Genomic DNA, 6556 nt, shown 5'->3' with positions numbered 1-6556 from the left:
TCAGCAAGCTGAATGTGTTGGCTGAGCCACCAATGGCAGAGGCTTTAAGCTGAGAACAAGTGGCCTCGTCTGATGGTGCACGCTCGAGAATATAAGAAGAAAAGAGCCTATTAAAGTGCTGAGCACCCTCATTCTGCGGAGAATGGAAAGCAGCACATCATTAGAAACACCCCCATTCTGCGGAGAATGGAAAGCAGCACATCATTAGAAACACCCCCATTCTGCGGAGAATGGAAAGCAGCACATCATTAGAATTGTGCATAGCATCAGCAAGCTGAATGTGTTGGCTGAGCCACCAATGGCAGAGGCTTTAAGCTGAGAACAAGTGGCCCCGTCTGATGGTGCACGCTCGAGGATAAAAGAAGAAAAGAGCCTATTAAAGTGCTGAGCACCCCCATTCTGCGGAGAATGGAAAGCAGCACATCATTAGAAACACCCCCATTCTGCGGAGAATGGAAAGCAGCACATCATTAGAAACACCCCCATTCTGCGGAGAATGGAAAGCAACACATCATTAGAATTGTGCATAGCATCAGCAACCTGAATGTGTTGGCTGAGCCAACAATGGCAGAGGCTTTAAGCTGAGAACAAGTGGCCCCGTCTGATGGTGCACGCTCGAGGATAAAAGAAGAAAAGAGCCTATTAAAGTGCTGAGCACCCCCATTCTGCGGAGAATGGAAAGCAGCACATCATTACAAACACCCCCATTCTGCGGAGAATGGAAAGCAGCACATCATTAGAATTGTGCATAGCATCAGCAAGCTGAATGTGTTGGCTGAGCCACCAATGGCAGAGGCTTTAAGCTGAGAACAAGTGGCCTCGTCTGATGGTGCACGCTCGAGAATATAAGAAGAAAAGAGCCTATTAAAGTGCTGAGCACCCTCATTCTGCGGAGAATGGAAAGCAGCACATCATTAGAAACACCCCCATTCTGCGGAGAATGGAAAGCAGCACATCATTAGAAACACCCCCATTCTGCGGAGAATGGAAAGCAGCACATCATTAGAATTGTGCATAGCATCAGCAAGCTGAATGTGTTGGCTGAGCCACCAATGGCAGAGGCTTTAAGCTGAGAACAAGTGGCCCCGTCTGATGGTGAACGCTCGAGGATAAAAGAAGAAAAGAGCCTATTAAAGTGCTGAGCACCCCCATTCTGCGGAGAATGGAAAGCAGCACATCATTAGAAACACCCCCATTCTGCGGAGAATGGAAAGCAGCACATCATTAGAAACACTCCCATTCTGCGGAGAATGGAAAGCAACACATCATTAGAATTGTGCATAGCATCAGCAACCTGAATGTGTTGGCTGAGCCACCAATGGCAGAGGCTTTAAGCTGAGAATAAGTGGCCCCGTCTGATGGTGCACGCTCGAGGATAAAAGAAGAAAAGAGCCTATTAAAGTCCTGAGCACCCCCATTCTGCGGAGAATGGAAAGCAGCACATCATTAGAAACACCCCCATTCTGCGGAGAATGGAAAGCAGCACATCATTAGAATTGTGCATAGCATCAGCAAGCTGAATGTGTTGGCTGAGCCACCAATGTCAGAGGCTTTAAGCTGAGAATAAGTGGCCCCGTCTGATGGTGCACGCTCGAGGATAAAAGAAGAAAAGAGCCTACTAAAGTCCTGAGCACCCCCATTCTGCGGAGAATGGAAAGCAGCACATCATTAGAATTGTGCATAGCATCAGCAAGCTGAATGTGTTGGCTGAGCCACCAATGTCAGAGGCTTTAAGCTGAGAATAAGTGGCCCCGTCTGATGGTGCACGCTTGAGGATAAAAGAAGAAAAGAGCCTATTAAAGTCCTGAGCACCCCCATTCTGCGGAGAATGGAAAGCAGCACATCATTAGAAACACCCCCATTCTGCGGAGAATGGAAAGCAGCACATCATTAGAAACACCCCCATTCTGCGGAGAATGGAAAGCAGCACATCATTAGAAACACCCTCATTCTGCGGAGAATGGAAAGCAGCACATCATTAGAAACACCCCCATTCTGCGGAGAATGGAAAGAAGCACATCATTAGAATTGTGCATAGCTTCAGCCAGCTGAATGTGTTGGCTGAGCCAACAATGTCAGAGGCTTTAAGCTGAGAATAAGTGGCCCCATCTGATGGTGCACGCTCGAGGATAAAAGAAGAAAAGAGCCTATTAAAGTCCTGAGCACCCCCATTCTGCGGAGAATGGAAAGCAGCACATCATTAGAATTGTGCATAGCATCAGCAAGCTGAATGTGTTGGCTGAGCCACCAATGGCAGAGGCTTTAAGCTGAGAACAAGTGGCCCCGTCTGATGGTGCACGCTCGAGGATAAAAGAAGAAAAGAGCCTATTAAAGTCCTGAGCACCCCCATTCTGCGGAGAATGGAAAGCAGCACATCATTAGAAACACCCCCATTCTGCGGAGAATGGAAAGCAGCACATATTAGAAACGCCCCCATTCTGCGGAGAATGGAAAGCAGCACATCATTAGAATTGTGCATAGCATCAGCAAGCTGAATGTGTTGGCTGAGCCACCAATGGCAGAGGCTTTAAGCTGAGAACAAGTGGCCCCGTCTGATGGTGCACGCTCGAGAATATAAGAAGAAAAGAGCCTATTAAAGTGCTGAGCACCCTCATTCTGCGGAGAATGGAAAGCAGCACATCATTAGAAACACCCCCATTCTGCGGAGAATGGAAAGAAGCACATCATTAGAATTGTGCATACATTCAGCCAGCTGAATGTGTTGGCTGAGCCAACAATGTCAGAGGCTTTAAGCTGAGAATAAGTTGCCCCGTCTGATGGTGCACGCTCGAGGATCAAAGAAAAAAAGAGCCTATTAAAGTCCTTAGCACCCCCATTCTGCGGAGAATGGAAAGCAGCACATCATTAGAATTGTGCATAGCATCAGCAAGCTGAATGTGTTGGCTGAGCCACCAATGGCAGAGGCTTTAAGCTGAGAATAAGTGGCCCCGTCTGATGGTGCACGCTCGAGGATAAAAGAAGAAAAGAGCCTATTAAAGTCCTGAGCACCCCCATTCTGCGGAGAATGGAAAGCAGCACATCATTAGAAACATCCCCATTCTGCGGAGAATGGAAAGAAGCACATCATTAGAAACACCCCCATTCTGCGGAGAATGGAAAGCAGCACATCATTAGAAACACCCCCATTCTGCGGAGAATGGAAAGCAGCACATCATTAGAAACACCCTCATTCTGCGGAGAATGGAAAGCAGCACATCATTAGAAACACCCCCATTCTGCGGAGAATGGAAAGCAGCACATCATTAGAATTGTGCATAGCATCAGCAAGCTGAATGTGTTGGCTGAGCCACCAATGTCAGAGGCTTTAAGCTGAGAATAAGTGGCCCCGTCTGATGGTGCACGCTCGAGGATAAAAGAAGAAAAGAGCCTATTAAAGTCCTGAGCACCCCCATTCTGCGGAGAATGGAAAGCAGCATATCATTAGAATTGTGCATAGCATCAGCAAGCTGAATGTTTTGGCTGACCCACCAATGGCACAGGCTTTAAGCTGAGAATAAGTGGCCCCGACTGATGGTGCACGCTCGAGGATAAAAGAAAAGAGCCTATTAAAGTACTGAGCACCCCCATTCTGCGGAGAATGGAAAGCAGCACATCATTAGAATTGTGCATAGCATCAGCCAGCTGAATGTGTTGGCTGAGCCACCAATGTCAGAGGCTTTAAGCTGAGAATAAGTGGCCCCGTCTGATGGTGCACGCTCGAGGATAAAAGAAGAAAAGAGCCTATTAAAGTCCTGAGCACCCCCATTCTGCGGAGAATGGAAAGCAGCACATCATTAGAAACACCCCCATTCTGCGGAGAATGGAAAGAAGCACATCATTAGAAACACCCCCATTCTGCGGAGAATGGAAAGCAGCACATCATTAGAAACACCCCCATTCTGCGGAGAATGGAAAGCAGCACATCATTAGAATTGTGCATAGCATCAGCAAGCTGAATGTGTTGGCTGAGCCACCAATGTCAGAGGCTTTAAGCTGAGAATAAGTGGCCCCGTCTGATGGTGCACGCTCGAGGATAAAAGAAGAAAAGAGCCTATTAAAGTCCTGTGCACCCCCATTCTGCGGAGAATGGAAAGCAGCACATCATTAGAATTGTGCATAGCATCAGCAAGCTGAATGTGTTGGTTGAGCCACCAATGGCAGAAGCTTTAAGCTGAGAACAAGTGGCCCCGTCTGATGGTGCACGCTCGAGGATAAAAGAAGAAAAGAGCCTATTAAAGTGCTGAGCTCCCCCATTCTGCGGAGAATGGAAAGCAGCACATCATTAGAAACACCCCCATTCTGCGTAGAATGGAAAGCAGCACATCATTAGAAACACCCTCATTCTGCGGAGAATGGAAAGAAGCACATCATTAGAAACACCCCCATTCTGCGGAGAATGGAAAGCAGCACATCATTAGAAACACCCCCATTCTGCGGAGAATGGAAAGCAGCACATCATTAGAATTGTGCATAGCATCAGCCAGCTGAATGTGTTGGCTGAGCCAACAATGTCAGAGGCTTTAAGCTGAGAACAATTGGCCCCGTCTGATGGTGCACGCTCGAGGATATAAGAAGAAAAGAGCCTATTAAAGTGCTGAGCACCCTCATTCTGCGGAGAATGGAAAGCATCATATCATTAGAATTGTGCATAGCATCATCCAGCTGAATGTGTTGGCTGAGCCACCAATGTCAGAGGCTTTAAGCTGAGAATAAGTGGCCCCGTCTGATGGTGCACGCTCGAGGATAAAAGAAGAAAAGAGCCTATTAAAGTCCTGAGCACCCCCATTCTGCGGAGAATGGAAAGCAACACATCATTAGAAACACCCCCATTCTGCGGAGAATGGAAAGCAGCACATCATTAGAAACACCCCCATTCTGCGGAGAATGGAAAGCAGCACATCATTAGAATTGTGCATAGCATCAGCAACCTGAATGTGTTGGCTGAGCCACCAATGGCAGAGGCTTTAAGCTGAGAATAAGTGGCCCCGACTGATGGTGCACGCTCGAGGATAAAAGAAGAAAAGAGCCTATTAAAGTACTGAGCACCCCCATTCTGCGGAGAATGGAAAGCAGCACATCATTAGAAACACCCCCATTCTGCGGAGAATGGAAAGCAGCACATCATTAGAATTGTGCATAGCATCAGCAAGCTGAATGTGTTGGCTGAGCCACCAATGTCAGAGGCTTTAAGCTGAGAATAAGTGGCCCCGTCTGATGGTGCACGCTTGAGGATAAAAGAAGAAAAGAGCCTACTAAAGTCCTGAGCACCCCCATTCTGCGGAGAATGGAAAGCAGCACATCATTAGAATTGTGCATAGCATCAGCAAGCTGAATGTGTTGGCTGAGCCACCAATGTCAGAGGCTTTAAGCTGAGAATAAGTGGCCCCGTCTGATGGTGCACGCTTGAGGATAAAAGAAGAAAAGAGCCTATTAAAGTCCTGAGCACCCCCATTCTGCGGAGAATGGAAAGCAGCACATCATTAGAAACACCCCCATTCTGCGGAGAATGGAAAGCAGCGCATCATTAGAAACACCCCCATTCTGCGGAGAATGGAAAGCAGCACATCATTAGAAACACCCTCATTCTGCGGAGAATGGAAAGCAGCACATCATTAGAAACACCCCCATTCTGCGGAGAATGGAAAGAAGCACATCATTAGAATTGTGCATAGCTTCAGCCAGCTGAATGTGTTGGCTGAGCCAACAATGTCAGAGGCTTTAAGCTGAGAATAAGTGGCCCCATCTGATGGTGCACGCTCGAGGATAAAAGAAGAAAAGAGCCTATTAAAGTCCTGAGCACCCCCATTCTGCGGAGAATGGAAAGCAGCACATCATTAGAAACACCCCCATTCTGCGGAGAATGGAAAGCTACAGATCATTAGAATTGTGCATAGCATCAGCAAGCTGAATGTGTTGGCTGAGCCACCAATGGCAGAGGCTTTAAGCTGAGAACAAGTGGCCTCGTCTGATGGTGCACGCTCGAGGATATAAGAAGAAAAGAGCCTATTAAAGTGCTGAGCACCCTCATTCTGCGGAGAATGGAAAGCAGCACATCATTAGAAACACCCCCATTCTGCGGAGAATGGAAAGCAGCACATCATTAGAATTGTGCATAGCATCAGCAAGCTGAATGTGTTGGCTGAGCCACCAATGGCAGAGGCTTTAAGCTGAGAACAAGTGGCCCCGTCTGATGGTGCACGCTCGAGGATAAAAGAAGAAAAGAGCCTATTAAAGTGCTGAGCACCCCCATTCTGCGGAGAATGGAAAGCAGCACATCATTAGAAACACCCCCATTCTGCGGAGAATGGAAAGCAGCACATCATTAGAAACACCCCATTCTGCGGAGAATGGAAAGCAGCACATCATTAGAATTGTGCATAGCATCAGCAAGCTGAATGTGTTGGCTGAGCCACCAATGGCAGAGGCTTTAAGCTGAGAACAAGTGGCCCCGTCTGATGGTGCACGCTCGAGGATAAAAGAAGAAAAGAGCCTATTAAAGTGCTGAGCACCCCCATTCTGCGGAGAATGGAAAGCAGCACATCATTAGAAACACCCC

The sequence above is a fragment of the Aquarana catesbeiana genome, linkage group LG13, assembly GCF_042186555.1.
Source record: "Aquarana catesbeiana isolate 2022-GZ linkage group LG13, ASM4218655v1, whole genome shotgun sequence".
Taxonomy (NCBI): domain Eukaryota; kingdom Metazoa; phylum Chordata; class Amphibia; order Anura; family Ranidae; genus Aquarana; species Aquarana catesbeiana.
This window is presented reverse-complemented; position numbering follows the sequence as displayed.